The sequence below is a fragment of the Eriocheir sinensis genome, chromosome 17, assembly GCF_024679095.1.
Source record: "Eriocheir sinensis breed Jianghai 21 chromosome 17, ASM2467909v1, whole genome shotgun sequence".
Lineage (NCBI taxonomy): Eukaryota > Metazoa > Arthropoda > Malacostraca > Decapoda > Varunidae > Eriocheir > Eriocheir sinensis.
Window position 1 is genome coordinate 832,450 of NC_066525.1, and position 26,709 is coordinate 859,158.

Here is a 26,709-nt window from a genome sequence, read left to right on the forward strand (position 1 = left end):
TCTCGTCACTCATTTGCTTTGTCATCGTATCTTAATTCTTATTTTTCTTCTTATTATTTTTTGGGTCCTCTCGTAAAAACTAGTTCCCGCTAAAAACGAGGAAAATCTTGGCATGTTGCTGTGTGTGGAGGGAGGGAAGGGGGTTGTGTGTGTGTGTGTGTGTGTGTGTGTGTGTGTGTGTGTGTGTGTGTGTGTGTGTGTGTGTGTGTTTTAGGTTATAATTAAAAATGTGCTTTCTGGTTATTTTTTTTTCAAGAGATATTTTGTGTTTAAGGAGAATCAGTTTTTAGTTTTGTTATTTTTTTCTCTCTCTTTCTCAGTTCGAAGTAAAAGAAATAAAACTGTCGGTAATATTAGGTTCAAATAGTTGTTTGGACTCGAATTCTTTTTCTCTTTCTTAATATTTTTCACGCAAGATTTCAGTTCCTTAGCTTTTCTTTACATCACCTATTGCTAAAGAGATAGATATATAGATAGATAGACAGACAGACAGATAGATAGATAGATAGATAGATAGATAGACAGAAGGGGAAGAGAGAGAGAGAGAGAGAGAGAGAGAGAGAGAGAGAGAGAGAGAGAGAGAGAGAGAGAGAGAGAGAGAGAGAGAGAGAGAGAGAGAGAGAGAGAGAGCAATGAAAAGAACCTACGTCAACATCCCGATACGAGAACAAAGATGAAAGAAAAAGAGAGGGAGAGAGGGGTAAAGAAAGGCAGAGAAAGGGGTGCATTAGGCCCTCTCAAGCCTTTCACTGGCGGCGCTCTCTCTAGTGAAGGTGTGACTGACGCGCGCCCACCAGAGCTTCACCTTAGAATGAGTGATTAAAAGGGAAGGTGAGAGAGAAAGGGGAGGAAGAGGAGGGAGAGCAGGGAGAGCAAAGGAAAGGAATGGAACAGAAAAGAAGAGAGAGAAAGCGAAAGGAAGGGAAGAAAAAGAGAGAGTGAAAGAAGTGGAAGAGAAAAGGTGAGATAAAAGGGGGAAGGAAAGGAGCGGAAGAAGGAGGAGAGTAACGGAAAGGAAGGGAATGAGAGAGATGAGAGAGACAGCGAAATGAAGGGAACGGAAGAGGGAGGAGAGTAACGGAAAGGAAGGGAATGAGAGAAATGAGAGGGACAGCGAAATGAAGGGAACGGAGGAGAAGAGAAAGTAAACAGGCGAAAAAGAAATGAGGAAGAAAAGGAAAGGAAAGGAAAGGAAGAGATTTGTAAAAAAAAAAAACAGGAGAATAACATCAACTTAAAACTAAAAATTGAAGATGAAATAAATCGAAAAAAAAATAAATAACCGCTGGAAAATGAGATAATCGAGCTTCAAAAACTGACCTCTCTTTCAACTACTCTTTACTTTTTATTTTTTTGTGGGAGCGGCGAGTAGCGGGCTTTTTTTTTTTTGTACCCTTTTTGTTGCCCTTGAGCCGTATCCTTTGATGTAAAAAAAAAAAAGAATAAAGCACATTCAAAACTATAAACAAAGGAAGATGAAATACAGCACAAACAACAAAGCAAAACACCACTCACAGGAACACACACAGTAATGAAGCGAGTATGTGCCTCCAATGCTAGTGAGGTAATTTGATCCCCTAATTGACTCGGCACCTCATTTTCCATGCGGGATGTGTCACGGATAAGACAGTCACCCCCTTGACTTACGACGCGGGGCTGCTGGGTCAGGTGTTTGGCGGAACGATTAGGATGCCGGCCAGGTGTTTAGGGCAACTCGAGTAGGTCATATGTTGTTCCTCATGTCCATTAGCAGCTCCTATGACGTCTCTACAAACTTGTCATCGGTTCGGGCTGGTTAGTATATGATTTAGGATGTGGACGAGTGAAGAATGTGCGTGTGTGTGTTTGTGTTTGTATGTCTATTTGTCTTGCTCTCCGTCTGTCTGTCCTCGTTGACTCTACAAGCTTGTCATCGATGCGGGGTTGGTTAAGTATGATTTAGGATCGGCATTCAAGGATGAGGTCAGGTTAAGAATGTGTGCGTGTGTGTGTGTGTGTTGGTATGTATCTCTCTTACTCTGTCAACCTGTCAGTCTGTACTTCTGTCTTAATGAGTGTATATTTGTATAAATCTAGATGTATATTTATGTATGTATGCAGTATGATGACTTAAGTAGCTCGTAATGTATATATGTTTGCAATGACCGCCTAGGAAGGAAAGAAAACACGAGATTATCCAAGTGTTTTCGTGTATTACATCTTATAAGCGAAGAGAATACAGCTACGGTACAGGTCTCGTTCTTGTACAGGCTAAAACTTCCCTGGTTTTACCCTGAAGTGTCAACAGTGACCCTTTACAAGTTTACATCATCGCCATGCATACTAATTCATTCTTTCCCTTCTCCCTTTCTTTCCATGTCCTCGTCTTCCCATCTCTTAGACTACCATACACTCCCTTTACTTAAGCATTCTCTATTCCCTTATCTATGTACCATTACCGATAAGTACTCTTCCTTATCCATTCTCTCGTACGTTTATCCCATTTCATTAACTTCTTTCTCTTTTCTACTTGACGAGTCACACACACACACACACACACACACACACACACACACACACACACACACTTGCTAACACATCCCTCCCCCACACAACCTCACACACACCCTTATTATTTTTTTTAATCAATAAGAACAATTTTTTAATCAATAAGAAGAGGAAGTGGGTTAGTGGCGTAGGTGTACACAGGTGGGGGAGAGGGAAAGACAGTTGGAGTGTTCAACTGTATGGTGTAGGTTCGTTACTTGTTCTGCTGCCCCTCCTTACTAACACATCCCTCCCCCATACACCCTCACACACACCCTTTTCCACCCTCCTCCATCCCCTACACATGCCCTCCCAAGATAGGCCATCAATTAACCCTTAATCAATCCAAATTATGCGGCCCCTGATAGCAAGTGTTACGCCACTGAGGACGCCCATTAGCCAGGCCGATAAGGAGAGATAGGCCGAGACAAGGAGGAGGAGGAGGAGGAGGAGGAGGAGGAAGAGGAACAACAAAGATAGGCTCCCCACGACTCATCTGCCCTCCATCTCTCCTCCTCCTCTTTCTCCTCCTTCTCCTCCTCCTCTTCCTCACTCCTCTCTCTCCTCTGCTTCGCCTCAGACGCTGCCTAAGGGGTCTTGATTTTACCTCCTCCCTTCCCCCTCCTTCCACCACCACCACCACCACCAGTCCTTCGCGTGTTATTATTGCCGACACCTCAGCTAAAAAGAAAGTTCCCCCAACCACTGCCGCGTTATATTGCCATCTCGAAGTCACTTAAGGTTTTCGTTTCGCCTCGCGGGGATGTTATTGAGATGTCGTGTTCGTGTTCGTGGTTTAGTTGTAACAGCGGTGTAAGCTTACGAGTCTAATTGTGTCTGCTTGAGTCTGGGATGGGCTAATCTTGGGCGAGGTTGGGCTTGGTTAAGTTAGGTTAGGTTAGGTTAGGTTAGGGATGGAATGGGATGAGATGGGATGGGATGGGCTGAGATGGGATGTGATGGGATGTGATGGGATGGAATGAGATGAGATGGGATGAGATGGAATGGAATGGAATGGGATGGGATGGAATGGGTTGGCTTAGGCTGAGATAGAATGGGATGGGCTGAATTGGGCTGGACTGGGCTTCTGTATTTGTTCTTCAGATGCAGAAGCTTATTATAAGAATACAGAAATTTCCAAGCAAAATCACAAACATATGTTGTCTCTGTTTTTTTTTTACTTTTTTATGTGTGTGCGTCTGTGTGTGGGGGCGGGAGAAGGGGGGTAAGGAAGTCGCGTGTGTACGTGTGTGTGTGTTTGTGTGTATGTGGGCCGGGGGGGGGGGGGGGTTGCGTCGACTCCTGATGGAATGGATATCTCGGCGTTTTAATTATTTTCTATTTATATTATTTTCATTTATATTGTTTTCGCATCAATGTCGGTATTGTTATCACCACTGTCACCACCACCAACATCATCACCATCAACACTACCACTGCCATGCTTATACTTTCATCACCACCACCACTACCAACGCCAACACAACATCCTTCATAAACCGTGTACACAACACCACCATCATCACCCTCATTACCATCAACACCACCACTACCATCTATATTCCCCACCAAAACCACCACCACCACCACCATTATAGCATCCTTCATAAACCATCATCTTGCCATCACTACCACCAGCATCACCACCAGCATCACCACTTGTCATCACCATTACTCAGGGTGTCAGGGTTTATGGCAGCCTCGCACGCCACCCATGACGCAAGCAAATTCTGGGCTCCTCCATTACCCCGAAAAAGAGGAGGAAGAAGAAGTAGCTGGGAATTCCTGGACCTTTAATCTTACCCTCAAATAACGTCACATGAGTCGCCTCTCCGCTCAGGGTCAAGAACAGAAGAATCAGGTGGTAGTTGGTGGTGTTCTTTGTGGTGGAGTCGGATTCTGGGTTTGGTTGGGTGGTGGCCTTCTTGGGTTTGGTGGCATGTATTGCCGCTTGCGTGAGGTTGGGCTTGGGTTGGGTCGGGTTTGGTGAGGTTTAGTTTGGGTTGCGCCTGGTTAGGTTTTGTTTGGCCTGATGTTGTGGGGTTGGGTTGGGCTGGGTAAGGTTAGGTTTACTTAGTCTTGTCTTGGGTTGAGTTTGGTCTGGGTAGGATCTGGCTGCTTGGGTTTAGTCTCGTCAAATTCGTCTTGGTTCGGTTGTCTTTGGTTGGCCTTGGCTTTCGAGTTATTGAACTTCTTTCCTATTTATTTTTCATATTATTTTCATCAGAAACCACAAACTCTTTCCTAACCTGAACGTTGCCATGGGAGTCAGGAAATGTATTCAGCTTGTAATTTCCTCGTCAATTTGCTTAGCTACACATTTTCTATAATAACTCCAAAGGTAGCCTTCACAAAGACAGATCTTGTTTGGCATGACGAAGCCGGACCGAGCTGGGATGCGCCGCTCAGCTGACGGCGAACCATCGTGTGCTGGTGGCCTCGGGTTTGGCGGGCCCGAGGCTGTGTTCATGCAGACGGCGGGGATCTCCAACCTTGAACGCGGGTCACTGGGCGGAAAAGTGGCACGAGAGGTTTACATGTGGAGTTTGTTTTGTTTTCTTCTTATCTCGAGGTTGGGCAGGGCGCATCATTTGTTTCTTCGAGTGGTTGTGTCGGTGAAGTCAGAAGCTTGTTTTGTCTTTTGCCTGTGTCTCGAGGTTGCATGTGAAGGGTGTTACTATGTGTTCTTGTAGGAGGTTGTGTCGTTGAGGTCTTTCTTCCATTCACTCCAGGCTAAGGAACATTCTAAACTGGTATTTTCGAGATCAGAGTCACCGAGCGATGTAGCAGTGCGTGGTTAACCTTCCTCATCTTTCTCCGAGAAGCCCTTTTTTGCTTCCTCCCTGCTACGGGTTTCGATGCACAGCAGGTTTGTGTTATTTGTTAGTGTGTCGAGATGGTACTGCTGGCGAGTGTGTCTTTCCTCTCCCTCTTACAAGCTGGGGAAATCTTTGGACTTGTAATTTGAGCTCATATTTCGTTCGTCAAGTCACCGGGCGAAATAGTGGCCTTTCATCCTGCCCGGAGAACCTCACTATCCCTCTGCATGTCGGTGGTGAGCAGGACTCTCTCTACATGTTACTGTGTGGAAATTTTGCTGGCGAGTGTGTGTATTTATCCAGTCCCCTAAAAGAACAAGGATGCAGTGCTTCATCTTTTTTTCTGAGAACTCACTCCATCCCGTCTGCATATGTCGTTGCAGAGCAAGACTTTCTTTATATCTTACTTCGTGGAAATAGTGGTGGCGAGTGTGTGTGTGTGTTTATCCACTCACCTAAGATAACGTTTGGCTTTTCATTTTTCCTTGCGATGTCACTCCATCCCTTATGTGTGAATTCAGTTCAAAACAAGACTGCGCTAAATGTTACTGAGTGGAAATTGTGTTGGCGAGGCTTATTTCTTTCCTACTCCCTTAAAAGAACACATATATAAAACATTTTCCTTCGAGCTGGGGAAAATCTCCTGGCTTGTAATTTGAGCCGCGAGTCTGAAGGGCATCCCAACGCAGTGCCCTTTCGTTCGCTCACTGCCGCACAAATCGGCGCTTGAATCAGTCCCCCGCGGCGGCCCTGGCGGCAGACAAATGAACGCCACTCGTCCGGGAACTCTTGAGTGGATGATTCGCCGGGAAGCAGTGAGGTCAGCTTTGTTTGCTGGTGATTCGCCTTTGAGGAATGTCACGGCGCCCACAATAATTGATGTCTTTCTCGTTTCGTGTTATGTGATAGTTAGATGTAAACTAGTCCGCATGTATGACTTCCTAGCGCAAACAGATCATTGAGGTTCTGGTTTCGTATTCCTAAACGTCTCAGTTCGCCTGGGGTTTTTATGGACTGTTTTGTGATGCTTGTGATAGTTTAACACGGCTTCTTCACATTGAATGGAAAAATCACCCAAGAACACCCGGTTGATCTTCTCTGGAACCTTTGGAAATAGTCGTAAAGGGACCCTGGCTGTTCTTTAGGAAAATTAATAAGTGTTTTCGTATACCAACCAAAAGTGACTTCTCTTTCGGCCGCTCCTCTCTATCTTTTTAGGGGCCGTAAGTAGCGGGCTTTTTTTTTTTTCATGATGTTTTCTTTTTTTCAAGCCCTTGTGCTGTCTCCTTTGCTGTAAAAGAAAAAAGACCACCAAGCTTCTGAAACGGTTTACTTGCTTTATTCCTTTCACATTCAGTCTTTAGTGCTTTAATAACACACACACACACACACACACACACACACACACACACACACACACACACACACACACACACACGTACTCTTCCGTGAATGTTTAAAGTCTATGAAGAAAGAAAATCACAAGTACAACCCATCTCCTCTTCATTAACAAAACATATAGATAGCGTAAAGAAGAACATGAGGTCGGATTATCATATATTTACACTTGGATGAACTCTAACCTACCCTCGCTGTGCTGTCTGACGTGTATTTTATCTATTCAATGGGGACTCGCATCTCGTGTTTCCCAGCATCCACGGTTTGACAAGACCAGACTGGAGCAATGGAGACAGATCACCTTCAAATGACTCATCTTAGGACGCGTGTTGAGTCGCGGCGAGTCATGATAAGCGTTATGGATTGATCGAGAATGAATGACTCTGGATGACTGGACGGCTAGCTACTGGGACGCCTGGTCAGAGAGAGAGAGGTCTGCATTCTTAAACGTCTCGGGACCTCACTTCGCCAGTTTTAAAAGCGTCGTGGACATTCTTGGGACCTTCATGGACTGTTTTGTGATACTAGTGATAGATTTACATAACTTCCTCATTTTGAACGGAAAAATCACCCACTGGAACCCTGAGTAGTCTTCTCTGTATTCTTAAACGTCTCTACACCTCAGCTCACCTGTCTGAAAAGCCTCTCATGGAAATTGCTGGGATTTTCATGTACTATTTCGTGATCTTGGTGATAGATTTACACAAATTCTGCATCTTGAGCGGGTAAATATAGGGGAAGCGGCGGCTGAGTCGACAGAGTGACGGTTCCGCGTTCAAGAGGACGCGAGTTCAATCCCCGACCGGTGCCACAAAGCTGGGAGTTTTCAGCCGCCGCCGAGTGGCTTAAAACTACCCACATGCTGTCCAAAAGATCACCTATCAACCCGGACTCTAGATTCTAGGATTAAAGATGAGCTCCGGGAGGGCAGCATGAGCCAATGCAAGATGGCGCCACTATAAACACTCGCCTGCGCCAGAACGGGCTGGGCCGACTATCAGGCCCCACCGGGGAAGAAGCCTACCGGCGCAATAGGCCGCGACGTAAAGAAAAAAAATCACACATGAAAACCGGCCAGTCTTTCTCTTTGGCCTTGGAGAATAGTCGTAATGGGAGACGGACACGTTCAAGAGCCTCTCGTGGAAGTTGTTGGGATTCTCATGGACTGTTTCGTGATCCCAGTGATAGATTTGCACAACTTCTGCATTTTGAACGAGTAAATCACACCTGAAACCCCGGCCAGTCTTTTCAGTGGCCTTGGGAGACTGACGAGACGTATAAGAATATCTACCAGAGAGAGAGAAGACGAGAGAGGAAGGGAGAGAGGTGCAAACTGGGTGGCTCATGGCTCAATGGTTGTCCTTCCTGACTGCATGAGGCGCGAGTGACTGCCTGACAAATGGCTGGGCGTGGATGGCACCGTCTAGCACTGAATAACGTAGCAATTGTGGCTGTTAATTTCGGGGACAGCTGACAGAGAGGGAGAGGTGGGCGGCGCGCGTTACCAAAAGAGAGATAAAACCCGCCTCGTTGCCAAACAAATGATTCGACTCAACGCTTAACAATGCCTCGACGTGTCACTCTAACGCGCCCACCTGCAGGATTAATGGATATGAAGCTGTGTCTTGTGTTAATGCAGACGAGATTAAGACCCCCCCCCCGGTGCCTTTGTATTCCTACCTGTCTCTCACCTGTGGCACTTTCTCACGTGTCATATTACCGAGTGGTGTGATCTTGGCAGCCCGGAACACCTAATTTACCTTTTATTATTGTCATTATCCTCTTAAAGCTAGTGAACGCGGGGCTTGGTGAAGAATTTTTTATCCTAATTCATATTCTAAGTGCTTATGAAAGTGAAATGGCTTTATCTAATCCTCTTTCTCTCATGTAACCCTTTGTATTTTGAAGCTTTTTGTACTTGGATGGACATATTTCACACTGCATTCATCTGTCGCTCAATGAATGCAAGATCAGTCACCAAACCCATCAGAAAGGACCAAAGACTAAGATTCCGAGAGCCACAACCTAGCAGTCAGCGTGTACGGCCTTCACGTTAGCCCACACTCAAGCCTCTCCCGCATTCAGGCCGTGTCAATCACCGCCATGTGCAGCAGGGAGCCAAAGGTGCTTATTGTATAATGTATGAGCACTAATTAGTCTCGTCAACCTAATGCGTAACTGCTAATGGCGGAGAGAAACGACCAACGCATGATCTGGAAAGCTTTAGGTCTGATGGTCGGTGTGCTCAGACGCTTCCACCTCTCACGTCTGTTTCGAAAGGCCGAAAAGGAGGTTAGTCGGGTTCTCATGAGTGGTTTTTCACGTTCACGGTACAGAATAAAGGTTAGAGTACCGCCAGGGGCATAAAGGTACCGTTGGGAATGCTGGAAACTCCTACGAAAGCCTTGTTGAATGTGTGTGCTTGGGGATCCCTTATTATCTGCGCTGAGCCGAGGACCCGCCAGCCAGTCAGTCAGCACGTCTCAAGGAAGGCCCCCACGGATATTACCTCGCCGTCGCTCTCCTCCTCACACCTCGCTCCTCATTACCTGCCATTCGTAGGACGCGACCACTCCCGCCAGGCCAGACTTAAAAGGCGCTGCGACTCATGAGGGAATGTATGAGTTTTCCAGCGAGCGAAAGGTGCGTGAGATTGATGATGCCTACCTGACCGACATGTTAATGACTTCTACTAGTTGGCTACACCTGCGTGGCTCGATTTGTGTTTCCGAGGTATAGTTAGTGAAAAAAAGGGAAAAATAAATGAATGCGAGTTTTCCAAGGAGCAAAAGGTACGTGAGGGACGGTGATTACATTGTTTTTGTTTTCAAGTTTACCTGGGCGGAATTTGAACTCACTCCACCTGGAAGGATTAATATATTTTGTTAGTTTGTCAAAAAAAAAATAGAAAAAGAAATGTTGAGTCACGTTCTCATTTTCATTTTTTTATTTACTCATTCACCTTTTTTACCTTAGCGAATTCTTAACTATACTTATACCTGCGTCGATATATACTTTGATCTAGTTTGTTGATAAGAGAAATAAAGTACAGGTTGACTTACGTTATAGAAAGAATGCAATATTATCCTTAACTAATTTCTACCTGCAAAACCTTTAACTGATACGATGAAATTAACTTGCATTTTTTAGTTAACTTGACAAACAAATAGAGACAAGGAGGTTGACTCGCTTTATAGAAGGAATCCAATACTATTCTCCATTCATTTTTACCTTAGCGAAACCTTAAATAAACACAGTCAGATTCATTTCCATCCTCTTAGTTAACTTGACCACCAGTAATAAGGATAAGTATGTTGACTCGCGGTATAGAAGGAATCCAATACTATTCTCCATTCATTTTTACCTTGGGGAAACCTTAAATAAACACAGTCAAATAAATTTTCATCCTTTTAGTTAACTTGACATGAAAAACAGAAATTGAGAGAATGATATTGACTTGCGTTATAGAAGGAATCCAATACTATTCTCCATTCATTTTTACTTTGGCAAAACCTTAAATAAACAGTCATAAATTTCCATCCTCTTAGTTAACTTCACAAACATAAATAAAGATAAGGCTGCAGCTGGTGACTCCCTTCCTAATGAGCGCCCATCCAACTCAACCCAACCCGACTCACATCAGAATAATTGTTTTTTTTACGTTTATTCCTTTATTCTCTTCCTGAGCTCGCACTCTAAATACATGAGGTGCTTTGGTACATATCAGGGATGCTTGCTCTCGACTTTATTGCAGCCATTAACTGGTCAATTTGGAATACGAGGTCGGCTAATGAATAAGTGAAGGGAACCAGCGCAACATTCGCCTGACAAAATTAGTTGCTTCCGCTAAATTAGTAAAATCGTAATTGTTGTTGAACGAAAGTCGAATTTCTGGAACGCATATTTCTGTAGCACAAGAATAATGAGTTAGTATACAAAACTAGCTTGTGTGTGATAGGAGATTCAACCCTTTTAGCTACAGCTAGGGTGCGTGTGTGTGTATGTTGGGAAATTCAACACTTTAGATAACTTGTAACTAGTGTATGATAGCAGATAAACAAAACCATTATATATAAGCATTCCGTAAGCAAAGAGTTACAAGTAAAAGCTGAGTTAGTAAGGACTTGACTTGAACTAACGAAGGACTTTACCTGCATTACTGAGCTGCAGGAGGGAGAGATAAAGAGAGATGGACGGAGTAATAAAGAGAGAAGAAAAAGAAAGGAAGTAAGAAGTAACGAAAGACAGATAGATAGATAGAGAGAGAGTGAGGAAAAGAAAGAAAATAAAGAAAAGGAAAGTAAGGAAGATGTAGTGATAAGCAAATAGATAGATATGAAGAGTGGACAATAGACAGACACAGACAGAAAGACAGAAAAAATGAGAAATAGATAGACAGATAGACAGATAGATAGACAGGGAAAGAGAGAAAAGTAAAGAAATCATAAAAGGAATAATGAGAGACTGAAAGAGAGACAGATGGAGAGGCAGACAGACAGACAAACAGACAGATGAGAAATAGACAGACAGACAGAGACAGAGAGGTGGGAACGCCCCCAGGACACACGCGGTCCCCTCCCTGCACCCTGATGCCGTGCCTCGCTCCTGCAGCATCCTAATTAGGACTTTTAGTAGGACGTTAGACAGCCGTATCCTGGACCGACAAATTCGCGGCGCCGGGACCCCGAGCAGCCACGCCGGGTAATGGGTTCCTGGGCTCCGTGGAAGAGTGTTCAAATCGATCATTACCAACAGGACTCACCCCCTTCCTCTCACCCCTCACCCCCCGCCCCTCCAAACCTCTAGAACTCGACGCCAAGGCAGGAGAATGGAAAAGAATGGGAAATAATGCCAGGTCCTCCCTCTCTGTGTCTCTCGTGTGCCTGGCCGCCCTAACACTCAAGGAGATGAATGGCGCGTCCACATCCCCACACTCTCGCCGGATCCGGAGGGAGATAAGGGCGAGGTGAGAGGTGAGGTGACGCGCGCTGGGGAGGTGTGAGGTGGAACGGAGACGGTTAGGAAGACAGGCAGGCGGGCGGGCATTTAGCTAGGTAGGTTGGTGGGTTGATAAATCTCATTTCGTATTGGTAAGAAGGGAGACAGGTAGGTAGATGATGCTGTTAAAGGCAGGAAGGCAGGTTAATGTAGTCAGGTAGGGAGTGCTAACCTAATACATTGAGGTAGATGGGTAGAAATACAGGTAATACAAGTATGATACAGGTACATAGACAGACAAACAGACAGACAGTAAGAAAGGAAGACCGATAGATGGACAAGCAAACAGACAGATAGATAAGCAGATAGACAGTCAGAGAAGTAAGCAATACACATTATAAACAAATCTGACAGTAAATAGACATAGAGACAGACACACAACCAGACAAACAATTAGCAAGATAAGTAATTCACATCTAACACAAGTCTGACTGGCAGGCAAGCTAACAGATATTGCACTTCTAATTAAAACCAACACACGGGCAAGAAGGTAACGCACTCCTTAATTTAAACAGAAGACGGGCAGCGAGTCGGACAGGGCAGTTCATTTTTCCTAATCACCGATTCTGCCGAGTCCCCCAACCTGATGCATGCGTCTGTCCGGTCGTGTCGAGGAGGATATGCTGAGTGGCTGGATCGTCTTGCTTAAGTGGTTGATTAAGAGAGAGAGAGAGTGACATCATTCCTATCTTCATCGCCTTCTCTTACGTCTCATTGGTGTGGTTTCCGTATTTTGATAGTTTTAGTGTTTGTTTGTTAGTAGAAGTAGTAGTAGTAGTAGTAGTAGTAGTAGTAGTAGTAGTAGTAATAGCAGTAGTAGTAGTAGTGTATCAACCGTATCCTTAGCTACGTCAGTCACTAAGAGCCGCAAAGCGTCACTATAAAAAAATACAGTCACTTCATAACATACGGAACCCAAAGACCACCAATGGCTCTAAGATAACCTACTTCTATAATTGACCTACACAACATGCAAACATTAGTTGTAGTAGTAGTAATAGTAGTAGTAGTAGTAGTAGTAGTATAAGTAGTAGTATCCGTGTGTGTTTCAAGCCGCTCATTACGAAGCAAGGCGAGTAATGTTATGTTCGTTTTAGAAAGTACCGTAAACATACTACTGGTCTCTTCATTACGCTTATAGGTATTATATCAACACACACACATACACACACACTCTCCCTCCTTCCTCCCTTTCCCTTTTGCCTCCCTCTCTCTTTCCCTCCCTCTCTACCTCCTCTCTTCCCATCACACTTTCCAACTCCCTCCCAATCTTTCTCCCTCTCCATTACCACCTCGTTTCCTCCATCTCTCCTTCCCTCCCTCTACACCTTCCTCCCTCTCACTCCCCCTCTCTCTCTCTCTCTCGCCGGGATCAAGTCAGGGCTAGGTCTCCCGTCAGTCCCTGGAGCCGCGATGCTATCAGGGTCGCCTATGCTGCAGGGAATGGGAGCCCCCGATTAGTGGTCATTCTGCACACGTCAATTACACTGCCGGCTCCCTAATGAACTCCCGGGACAAGCGTAATTACTGCCCGCGTGATGGAGAGTAATTAGAAAGCAGCAATTAAAATGTCTCCTCGCTGCAGCCTCGTCTCTCTCTCTCTATCTCTCGTGTTAGTGTTTCCGTGTGTGTGTGTGTGTGTGTGTGTGTGTGTGTGTGTGTGTGTTAGTGTGGAATGAACAAAACACACACACACACACACACACACACACACACACACACACACACACACACACACACACACACACACCTCCCCTTCCCCCCACCTCCCCCCCCCCACACACACTTCCCCCCCATTCCCTGGTGACAAGACTGGAATACATAAAGCTCAGAAAGGCAGGAAGGTGACGCCACTGTGGGCTGGTGCTTATGTGTGCGCCATTTGCATCCTTTTAGCATGCTGAGGCGAGGGAGGGACGCCGGCGGCGGTAACCCGACACCACGATGCTATGCTGGCGTGTGTGTGTAAGGGAGGGAGAGAGGAAGAGAGAACGGGATGGATGCATAGAGAGATAGACAGATAAATATATAGATAGAGAGATAGATATTGATATAGATGGAGAAATGAAGATACCCGACACCGCGATGCTATGCTGGCGTGTGTGTAAGGAGAGAGAGGATGGATGCATAGAGAGATAGACAGATAAATATATAGATAGAGAGATAGATATTGATATAGATGGAGAAATGAAGATACCCGACACCACGATGCTATGCTGGCGTGTGTGTGTAAGGGAGGGAGAGAGGAAGAGAGAACGGGATGGATGCATAGAGAGATAGACAGATAAATATATAGATAGAGAGATAGATATTGATATAGATGGAGAAATGAAGATACCCGACACCGCGATGCTAGACTCTCGTGTACGTGTGAGGGAGAGAGGAAGAGAGAGCGAGATGGACATATAGAGACACATATAAATAAATAGATAGAGAGATAGATATTGATATAGATAGAGAAATGAAGAAATGAACTCTCGTGTGTGCGTGAGGGGGGAGAGGGAGGGAGAGAGGAAGAGAGAGCGAGATGGACGTATAAATAGATAGACAGATAGAGAGATAGATACAGAGAGAGAATGAGAAAGGGAAAGAAAGCGAGATGGAGCCATAAATAAAGAGATAGAAAGAGATAGACATGGAAATAGATAGATAGAGTGAGGTAAAGAGAGAGAAATGAACACAGAATTATAACTAGATAGAGATAGACATATAAAATAGACAGATAGAGAGATAGACATAGAAACAGACATAGAGAAAATGAGATACATATATGATTATTTTTATATATATTTTCCAGCAAACATTTAAAATTCTTGCATATATATAACGATGCAATCAACAACTTAATCTCCACAATCAGCTCTTCTCCTTCCTTCCTCCTCCTCCTCTTCCTGCTTCACCCCCCCCCCCCACCCCCACCGTCAACACACCTTTCCTCACCACCACCACCACCACCTCCACCTCATCAGTATCACCACCATCATCATTACCATCATCATCATCTTACACCCGCCGCGCTCGCTTCATAATAGATATTCATATTTGCACGTAAAATATTATATACTGATAAAACACTCATGTCCCAGCTCCTCCTCTTCCTCCTCCTCCTCTTCTTCTTCCTTCTCTTCCTCTTCTTCTTCCTCCCCTTCCCTCCTCCTCTCCTACCCCCGTTCCAGTTTCCTCCTCCTCCTCCTCCTCCTCCTCTTCTTATCTTTTTCCTCTCCTTCCCCTCCCCCTTTCCCACCTCTTCCTTCCTCAACCATTACCAGCAGTGCACCAAAACAACAACATAAACGATAACAACCAGGTGCGTCTTCATATACAATCTCTTATCTTTATGCATCCTCTTCTTTCTATTTTCGAGATAACCTATTCGTCTATAATTTTCTACCCTGATACTCTCTCGCTTACCTCTCCCTCGCTTTTTATACTCGTCTCCTCCATCTCCGCCGCCGCCGCCTCGTCCTCGTTCTCCTCCTAATCTATATCGCATCTTATCAGCATTGCCCGTGGCCCTAACGTTGAGCCTTTCCTGTAAATTCGTTGATCGGGGGTCGCTCCGTGCCTTGCTATTTTGTGGGTACCTGTTTTTTACTCTCCTCTGTGTTTTTTGCTTGTTTCTTGCTTTCCTCTTGTTTTCTGGCTTAATGGTGGGGAGGTGGTGGCCGAGTGGTCAGCGTGGAGGCGTGGTGAGCCCATGGGCCTAGGTTCGAGTCCCACAAAAACGCGCTGATTCTTCAAACCATCGCGGAAGATTACCCACATGCTGCCCAGATCGTCAGTCAACCCTAACTTTAGTGATTTCGGTCAAGTGGAGCACCGGGGGGCAGCATGGGGCAAGAAAGAGTCATACATCACGGCAGCCACTATAAATAAAATTCACCTGCGCCATTATCAGGCTGGGGTCGACCAAGAGGCCCCTCAAGACAGCCTACCGGCGCTGTAGTCAGGACCTAAAAGATACAAAACAAGAGTGAAGGCGAGAGGGGACAAAGTTAAATAGACAGATAAGATGAGGCTAGGAAGGGAAGAGGAAGGAAAAAGGGAGAAATGAAGACACGGGAAAAAAGTAAGGAAGGGAAAGATATTGAAAAAGAAGAAAAAGGAAAGAAATTAGAGGCTTAGAGAGTACTCTGGAAAAGAAAAGAGGAAAGAAAAAGGAAAAGCATAAAAGAAAAAAAGAAGGAAGTTAGAGGAAATAATGAAGAAAAAAAAGCACTATAACACAAGTATGCCAAGAAAAGAAGCAATTATAGAAATGAAGAATATGGAATTACACGAAGGAAACGAAAAACAGTCTAGTAAATCTGAAGCTGAACGAAGTCGAATTGCCTGGGGGATATAAACACAGAATGAGGAGGAGGAGGAGGAGGAAACATGGAAACATGGACTAGTATGGACTTGTATCATGTCTCCCCGCAGTCGTCTCTTTTCCAACGTGAAGAGGTTGAGTCGCTCGAGTCGCTCTTCATAGGGCTTCGTCCTCAGTGATGGTATCATCTTCGTGGCGCGGCGCTGTACTCTCTCAAGTAATTCAATGTCTTTCCTGTAATTTGGAGCCAGAATTGCACAGCGTATTCCAGGTGGGGCCTTACCAGCGAATTATACAAGGATAACATAACTCCCGGCGCCTTGTATTCGAAGTTCCTCGCTATGAACCCAAGCATTGTATTGGCTTTCTTACAGGCGGACTTGCAGTGTTTTGTTTGTTTCAAGTCACTGCTGATGGTGACCCCGAGGTCTCTTTCCTCTTGCACAACATGAAGTGGTTCGCCACCCATGTGGTATGTGTGATTGCTGTTTCTGGATCCGATATGCATTACTTTACATTTGGAGAAGGAGGAGGAGGAGAACAATGATGCAGCAGCCAAGGAGGAGGAAGAGGAGAACAGTGAAGCAGCAGCCAAGGAGGAGGAAGAGGAGAACAGTGAAGCAGCAGCCAAGGAGGAGGAGGAGGAGGAAGAGGTGAAGGAGGTCGAGATATGCAAAGGAACCCGCTTATTATAGCCGGTACAGGCGAGGGCGTTAATAAGGGTGACCGGGAGCGTTCTACTGAGTTCATTTACATCAGATTTTCTTTATCTTTCTTGGGCTGCTGTTTATGTAGAGTGTTTAAGTGTGTGTGTATGTGTGTGTGTGTGTGTGTGTGTGTGTGTGTGTGTGTGTGTGTGTGTGTGTGTGTGTGTGTGTGTGTGTGTGTGTGTGTGTGTGTGTGTGTGTGTGTGTTCATGACCTCAGCTACAACATGTAAAGTCTTAGTGATATAGAAAAGAGAAAAGAGCAAAAAGAAGAACATTTATAAGAGGAAAAGGATAGAAAGAAGCAGAAGAAGAAGAAGAAAAAGAAGACGAAGGAAAGGAAAGTTAATGAAGAAGAACAAGAAAAAGAACAAGAACAGGGAGAGAAATGAAGTTGAAGAAGAAAGAGAAGAAGAAGAGGAGGAGGAGGAAGGAATAATCTCGTCCTGGTTGGTTGCCTGTCACACCTTCCATAAATATAAATAAAAAAGAAGAAACAAGTCGAAGGAAATAGCGGCGTATGGTTACGGAGGAGAAGGAGGAAGAGGAGGAGGAGGAGAAGAAGAAGAAGAAGAAGAAGAAGAAGAAGAAGAAGTGGAGGAGGAAGTGTGTGGTATGAGGCATGTTACCTGGCCACACCTTATTTGTAGGTAAACGAAAACACACATCTCTCTCGCGCACACACACACACACACACACACACACACACACACACACACACACACACACACAAACACATACCAGTCACGTGAAGGAGAATAACACACACATACACACACCCAAACATCCACCAACACCCTATCTATCTATCTATCTATCTATCTCCCTTTCCCTCTCTCTCTCTCTCTCTCTCTCTCTCTCTCTCTCTCTCTCTCTCTCTCCCCCCCCCTTATTACGGTCCAAGGAGCGAGCAAACGAAGGAGCAAACGAGCGAGGGAGGGAACGAGTAAGACCCCAACACAACCCCAAGCTGACGTTATCACCCTCCAAGTCCTCATTAGACTAAGATTAGCGTGGCTCAGGAGCGGCCGGCGTCTGGAGGGTGATGCTTTCTCGCTCGCTAACCGCCGTGCTTACCCCCTCGCGAAGCCGTGATGAATGGCGAGGCAGATAAAGTTGAGCGAGGGGGAGAGCAAGGAAGGGAGGGTTGAAAGGAGGAGAAGGGAAGGGGATAGGAGAGGAAAAGAGAGATGGCGGCTGATATGTGAAGGAATAGATGACAGGTTGAAGGCAGAAGAAGGGAGTGAAGAGGAAAAGAAGAAAGAAGAGATATGGAAGAAAATAAGGCAGGGGGAAAAAAAAGGCATAAAGGTTGAAGAGAGAGGGAATGAGATAGAAAAAGAAGAAGTGAAAGAATAGAGGAGATAAAGGAAGTAGAAAAAGAAAGGAGAAAGAGAAGTTAAAAGAAGAAAGAAAGGAGAACAGAAGAAAAAGAGAATAAAAAGTAGGAAAACGAAGCTGAAAAGATAGAGAAAAAGAGAAACGGAGAGAAAACCAAAGATAACATAGACAAAAGAGAAAAAGAAAAAAGAAGAATCGGAAGAGGGAAGAAGAGGAGAAAGAAGAAGAACCAGACGCAAAACAATTAGCAGGAGGGCGTGAATAGATAGACAGCTAGATAGATAGATAGACAGATAGAGAGAGAGAAAGCCGAAGGAAAAATAATCGACACCATAAATAACACTTCGCAGGTCAAGAAACAGGAGGAGATGCTTGATAGAGAGGCATTCCGACGGTTCCTTCACTAATGGCCATACTTCCTCCTTATCTTAGCGATGGTCGGCTGGCTATCTGCATGGGCCGGGATTCGAACGAGGGTGAGAGAAAGGGGGAAGGGAGGAGAGGGAGAGAGGGGGAGAGGGGGAGAGGGAAAGTGAAGCAGGAGGGTGGAGGAAAGGGAGAGAGAGTAAGATAAGGGGCGAGGGAGAAGAGAGGAAGGAAGGGAGGAGGGAGGAGGAGGGAGAGGGAGATAAATGGGGTCAGATGACGTTTAAAAGGAAAAAAAAAGGTAATCGAAATGGATGATAAAGAGTGGAAGAAGAAGAAGAGAGAACGAGGAAGAATACGAATGAGAAAAGAGGGAAAAGGAGGAGGAGGAGGAGGAGGAGGAGGAAGAGAAGACGGAGACAGAAATGGAGAGGAGGAAGCAATAGAAAATGAGAACAAGATGGAGGGGAAAAAAAATATACACACACACAAACACACGCACACACACACCACCTCCGAACTCAACCACCACCACCACCCAAGCCACTCCACGCCACACCAAGCCCAACCACACCACACATGCTAACCTAACCCCAGACTCCCTATGGCCGGAGGAGCGCACAGCCATCGCGCCATCAGATATCGCGGCTCCGTGCTCATTTCAATTAGTACATATGCCGTGATGGGCTAGTCCAGGCGGCCGTCTCGGGGCCTCGTAGCGCACCAAATAACACGCTGCGAGGAGGGCTGCAAAAGGGAAAAACAACAGCCTGTGCGTCCTGGTAAGCCACAATCATCGGGCGATCGCCATCTCGGTAATCAGTTCAAGAAGAGAAGGAGGAGGAGGAGGACGAGGGGGACAGGGAGAGGGAGGAAGAAGATGGGTGTGGGGAGGGAAGAGGATGTTGGAGAGAAGAGGGTAGAGGTGGGAGGAGGAGAGGGAAGAGGAGAGAGGGTTGAGGTGGAAGAAGGGAAAAGGGAAGGAGAGAAAAGGAGGAAGTAGAAGGAGAGGGAAGAGGAGGGAGGGGTGAGGTGGATGAAGGAAAAAGGGAAGAGATGGAGGGAAGGAGGGAAAAGGAGGAGGGAGGGTATGGGTAGGAAGGAAAGAGGAGGAAAGGCATGGATAAGGTCGTAGTTGGAGTGGGGAGGGTAGAGACGGGGGAGGAAAAAGAGGAAAAGGGAGGAAGAGGAGGAGGGAGAGAAAGGGAAGGAGGGAGGAAGGAAGGAGGAGAAGGGGAGGAGTATAACATATTCTCCTCTCTCTCTTTCTCTACATCTTTTATCTCCCTCCCTCCACCTTCCCCTCCCCTCCCCCTCCCTCTCCCCTCCCCCTTACACTCTCACACAGTTCAATGACAAAACGTAACTGTGAAAAAAAAAAAAACAGGACGAGAATCTAAAGACTTCGCGACATATTTGGCAGGTCTTGGGGCGCTCCTGTTGTTGCTGTTGTTGTTGCTCTTGTTGTTCTTTTTGCTGTTGCTGGCTGTTCATGTGGCGTCTGAGTCCACATCCTTATATGGTAGTAATAGTAAGTGCTCTTCTTTTCCTTTTTTTCTTTTCTTTTTCTTTTTTTCTGATAGTGTTTTCAAGTCCTGCATGGTAGTGGCTTTCTCGTAGACTGTAGCACCACCACCACCACCACCATCACCACCACCACCACCATCACCACCACCACCATCACCACCACCACCACTATCACCACCACCATCTGTACTGTTCTCTCCTGTATTATTGTGTTTTTTTCTTTCTTTCATTCTGTTTATTTTTATTACATTCGATTACTTATGTAGTACGTAGATTGTTAGTACATTTCCAGGGCTATTTCTTACTTGGAGTTTATTTGTGTGTGTGTGTGTGTGTGTGTGTGTGTGTGTGTGTGTGTGTGTGTGTGTGTGTGTGTGTGTGTGTGTGTGTGTGTGTGTGTGTGTGTGTGTGTGTGTGTGTGTGTGTGATCCGGGTTGGCTTATCTCGCGCGGCATCTCTTGGTGTGATTTGACGGGGCGCCCATCCTGCCCTGCATTACCAGCCTGTCCAAACCTTCAGGCTCCCTCACACACACCTGAAGCCTAGAAAACACACCCCTGACTCGTATTCCCCCCGACAGGTAAACTACTCCAAACCTGCTCGTCACATACCTGAAAACGTGTATCCTTCCTGTCTCTCCCCTTTCCAGATATGAAGAACCTCCCAACATACCTGGACTCTGGCAATTGATTGATTGATTGATTGATTGATAGTACCATCCCCTATTACTTTCTCATACCTGAAAACGTGTATCCTTCCTCTAACTCACCTTTCCAAGCATCTGAAGAACCTCACAGCACACCTATGACTAATAATTACCTTACCTTGTTACTTTCCATTCTCAGGTAACTCACACACATCTGGGCACTGTAGTTTTTCGCTCTCTTACTTTCACACACATCTGGCTTCCTTTTTCCATAAGTGCAACTGTATGTAGTAACCTCACCACATACATAAGGCTCATACAATTACCTTACCTTGGTACTTTATATTATCAGGTAACTCGTAAACACCTGGGCCTTTGTTCCTTTCTCGCCTCTTAAATTCTCTCTTTCCTCTCCATGTACATATGCACAGTTTTCTATATACCTGAAACTCATAATATTATCCTGCTTACCTTTTCACCTTTCTTCCTTTCATCTGTACTTTCGCTTCCCGCCAAGAGACAGAATACCTATACCTACCTTCATCTCTCAACAGGTATAGGCAATTAACACCTATAACTTAGGCTCTTTTACGTTCTACGACACATGCACGTTCACATATCTATACACAGACACCAATCATTCTCCTCTACTTCCTCCTCCTCCTCCTGAATCCTCCTTAATCCACACACACACACACACACACACACACACGCACACACACACTAGTAGTTACCCACCTGTTTGTCTATGTTTATCTATTACCTATACTCTCATACATACTGCTACACATACACCTACACACACACACACACACACACACACACACACACACACACACACACACACACAAACACAGAAACACACACACGTAGCTACACTCGGCAACCAACACAGATCCTTTATCATGCCTCCAAATTAGACTTATTCCCCAATCGTATCATTTACACTCCCCTCAAATGGAAATCCTGATCGAACAAGTGTCTTTTCATGTATTTCCCTTGCCATGGACCCGCCCGTGTAAACAGCGGCGCGGTTATTCCGTTTGAAACAGCAGCATCCACTCCGTTGGTTCGCATATGGGGACTAGACTAACCCGGTAATTTATCCTTGGCGAGAGAGGAAAGGTAAAAAGAAGTGGAGTGAATCTACCAAGAGAGAGAGAGAGAGAGAATGAGAGAGAGAGAGAGAGAGAGAGAGAGAGAGAGAGAGAGAGAGAGAGAGAGAGAGAGAGAGAGAGAGAGAGAGAGAGAGAGAGAGAGAGAGAGAGAGAGAGAGACACACACAATACTATACAGACTTGCTTAGAGGTATATATGCTGGTGGAACTCAATTGGAGTCTGGCATAACAAATAATTTAGAAGGGAAGGTAAGGTAAGAAAGGAGAGAGAGAGACAGAGACAATGGCATACAGACTTGCTTACAGGTATATGCAACAGGAACTCAATTACAGTCCCAACATAACAAAATATCTACCCCCAGAGTCAAGAAGCAACTTTCCCTGACCTTCTCTTAAGACGAATAATGGAATACGGCGAAGAAGCGGAGAGCGAGTACCCGCGAGCCTTTTCTCACACACAAGGCAGCGAATCTGGTTCCCGGATGAGCTTGGCGGCATCGTGTCCGGACCGGTGTTTTGGAACAAGGTATCAGATTGCATTAAACACCTTACTTAGCTTAATCCACAGATGTATGATAATATAGTTCGTTATCTCTTTCCATGAACTACAATATAATCGGTCCACTGTAGTATTCTGAACGCCTAAAGTTTGCTATATTCTCCTTAAATCACTTCCTGTTTAGTCTCCAGTATAGTTTTTTGCTTCCGTATGAACACTGAACGCTATACAAAGGAATCTCGTACTCTTTGATAGTTGATTAGGGACTTGTGGAACTGCCTGTAAGATATTGCAGTGCGTGTGACATCAAGGTAGGCACTTATATACCACCTGTTCTGCGTTCCTTGGGCAGTTACCTGTGTAGATGAAAGTTCCAACCTGGTATGAAGTCTAGGAGGAAGGGGGAGAGAGAGCGGGAGAGAAGGGAAGGAAGGGAATTACCGATGTTTGGGGAGAAGAGAAGAAGAGAGGAAGAACATTGAAGGGAGAAGGGGAAGAAACATATTCAGAGTCAACCACTTCAAGACTAGACATAAATTAGTAAGGGAAGACGAGAAGACGATAGGAAGAGAGAGGAAGAGAGAGACACATCACCATCAGAACCATCAACTCCAGGTATCAGAATGGACCTGGCACCCTCTCATTCTCACTCACTCTCTCACTCTCTCACTCTTTCCCCCTGCCCACTAATTACCAGCTCCCGCCCTCGCTATCTCGGAGGCTGCACCTGAGACTCACTGAGATGGAGGATGGGAAAAAATTGTATATATAAAAGAGAGAGATGAGCTGCTTGATGTATTTGGTTAATTAAGCTTGTGTTGGCCCAGGGAGGAGGGAGAGGGAGAGGGAGAGAGAGGGAGAGGGAGAGGGAGAGGGAGGGACAGACAGGAAAGAAAGAAAAAAGATGAAGAAGAAGATTTTAGTAAATTATAATAGCTCTTGATAACAGTAACAGCAAAACAACATCAATAACTGTAATACTAGTAGAAATAACAACACTAACAACACCACCAACATCAACACCACCAACACCAATAGTCATATTTACACTGGCCGCTCGCATAATGGTGTTTGCGTGCGGGGCCTCAAGATACGCGAAGAACAGGTCCTTGATAATGAGAATGCTAATGCCAGGCCAGCCCGCCACCCGGCATTACCTACCAGGCATTGATGCTTCATAAAGTCGTGTATTACTGTTCTTAAGCAGTCTAGCTCCCTATCCTGCGCCCGATGGATTAGCTAACGCTGAGGACAGTGGGCAGCGCTAGGGTACGACGGGTGGGCAGTCCTTGCGTCTCACCTCGGCGGGATATTGAATGTTTTGCCACTTGGTTTAATGAAATGAGGTTGTGTGCATCATTTTAACGTTGGCATAAGTTTCCTCGTCTAGCTTTAAAGAAATTAATCTATGCCTACCTTATTTGGCACTAATTCAATGTAGTTCTGTTCATAATTTGCACGTGGCATAAATATCAAGAGGTGAAGTTGCTTGCATTATTTTGACAGTATTTTCCTCGTCCAGTTTAAAGAAGTGGCTCCCTGCTTACTTTATTTGATACTGAATTTAATGAAGTTCTATCCATAATCTTTTTAAACATTGGCTGTATTTTCCAGTATTTCCAGTATTTCCCCTTCCTTGTCGCGTATTACTGTATTACACTCTATCCTGCACCCGATAGATTGGCTGGTGCTAGGGGCGGTGATCAGTGCAAGAGAATGTGTGGTGGGGAGGCCAGGCGGCTCTGGCGTCTTGCTTCAGTGGGAAATGAAAGTTTTACCTCTTACTTATTGAAGGGAAATTGTGTGCTACATTTTAACCTTGGCATCAGTTTCCCCGTTTAGGTTTTTGAGAAGTGAGTCCGCGTTTAGATGATTTGTGAGTTTATTTAACCAGTGAAACTTGGTGATCCATTTTAACGTTGGCATTCTCGTATTCTTCTTGCTTAAAATGCGTGAATCCTCGGTTACCTTACTTAGCTGAGGATCATAGTCAGTGCTAGAGAACATGTGTGGTGGGCAGTCCAGGCGGCTCTTGCGTCTTGCTTCTGTCTGATATTGAAAGCTTTGCCTCTTAAAAAAAATATTGAAAGTTCTGCCTCTTAACTTAATGACGGGAAATAGCGTGCTTCATTTTAACCTCGACAGCAATTTTCCCGTTTAGGTTCTTGAGAAATGAGTCCGTGTCTAGATGATTTGTGACTATATTTAACCAGTGAAGCTCAGTGATCCATTATAACGTTGGCATTATCTTATTCTTCTTGTTTAAAACGTGTGAATCATCGGTTACCTTATTGAGCTCTTAAACTGAATGACTTTACATGCTGCATTTTAACGTTGACATCAGTTTCCTTGCCTAGATTTCAAGATATGAGGCCGTGTTTAACTTATTTTGGATTTAATTTAATGAAGTTACTTGCATTATTTTAACATGGCTTTATTTTCCTTGTCTTCAATACATAATTTAGGTTTAAAGAATTAATCCTTTTTATCATATTAATTTCGAAGGGGCTGAGAATTTACCATCGCTGTATAATTCCAGACAAGGCTAATTTTTCTGCCTGAGTTTCCTCCTCCTTCTCCTATATACCATTTGGAATTGTACCTCTTCATACTCTTTTTCTTCTTTGATTATCCCTCTCCATCTTCTTTTTAATATATATACTTCTTAATCTACCTACATTCAACCTCTTCCTCCTCCTCCTTCTCTTTTTTGCATTTGATAGTCTACCTACTTCTCCTCATCATCCTCCTCCTCCTCCTCCTCCTCCTCCTGCTTTTGTTCTAATTTATATCACGACCAAGAAGGCAGCCCAAGGACATATCAAACTAAAAAAGAAAAAGAAGATGGCTACAGAAGAAGAAGCAAAAATAACAGACCTTAAACTCCTATCGACTGTGGACTTGTACCTATCTCCCTCTTCCTTTTAAAACTAACCTTTGGGCTCCACGCTTACCCACAAAAAGCAACACCAACTAACCTAGCCAGTGCGCCAACCAGCCAGCCACACGCTTCCCTTCTCCTGACCAAAATTGTGCAGACGTGCGGTGTCAAAACCTCCACTGGGCTTGTGTTATTCATTTATCCTCGTTTTTAGCGCTCACTCGCCTCGCAGCCTTGCCCTCTGCAGCGCTCTCCACGGGTCAGATATTTTTGCTACAACGCTATTTGGGCCTACATATACCCGCCGTGATGTCTGTCATTAGCGCGGGAGCCCGAAACCGCGCGGGTATTTGTGCAGGGCGGAATTGACAGCGGCTGATGACTGTATTTAGCGGGGCTTAAATATATTCTAATCTCCGGCGAATCGCATCGGGTGGCAGGAGAAATATGACAATTGTGTGCCGGTTAAGGTGTTAGTGTGTGCGAAGGGGAGGGGGATGTGTAGCTCTTTTGATGAAGGGACGATTTTTTTAGGGGTTGGGTTATGCAGGGTTCGGTTCGGCTCGGTTTGGTTTGCCTTGGTTGCGTTCGTTCACTGCGTCAGAGATATAATTAGGTTAGTCAATTCTATGCCTTCTTCTTTCGTTTTTCTTGTAATTCTTTAAGGGTGGAAGAAGTTAACACATCCTTGGTTGGTGTTCTTGTGGTAAGGGAGTTTGTTGAGGGCTCTTATGTTATGGTTGATTCAGAGATATAATTAGATTAGTCTGTTCAATGCCTTCTTCTTTCGGTTTTCTTGTATTTCTTTAAGGGTGAAAGAGGTTAACACATCCTTGGTTGGTGTTCTTGTGGTAAGGGAATTTATTGAGGGTTCTTACGTTATGGTTGATTCAGAGATGGATATAGGTCAGCCTCTTCTACTGTCTCTTTTTCTTAAGTTTCCCTTCTAATTCTTAAGGATGAGGGTAGTTAATGCATCCTTATTGTTTCTTATATACATGCTTATCGTGGTTTACTTAAAGTGGTGAAAGATTGAGTTCGTCGTTACCTCTTGCAGCTGATTATGGGATGAGTTGAGGTCCCAATCTTCTCTAAATTTTATACTTCCTCCCTCCTCTAATTTTAGGTACCTAAGGAGAACGTGTTTTTCCTGAGAGTGGTGAAAGATTGAGCTCATCGTTACCTCTTACAGCTGATAATGGGATGAGTTAAAGCCCCGTTCATCCGTAACTTTATACTGCGTCAATCTTCTAATTTTTGGTAGTTAAGGGTAAGGTTTGCCTGGAGTCATCTGGATCTTTTTTTCTCTATTTTTTTCTCTCCTCTGATTATGTTGTCTGTGCTCTCGTGTCAGGGAGCCGTTTGCGATTGATTCTTGAAGGGGATCTGGGAAGTGAGTTGTGATCCCACACTTTTTATCTGGTAATTCCATCCACTTTCTCATCCTCTTTTTTATATCTTCTAATAACATCCAGCTCTTCATTCTAGGACGGTGTTTTACCCTTGAAGATTGTGTTTATGACTGTGTTTGCGATTGTGTTTGTATTTCCAGTGTTATGATATTTTAGGCTC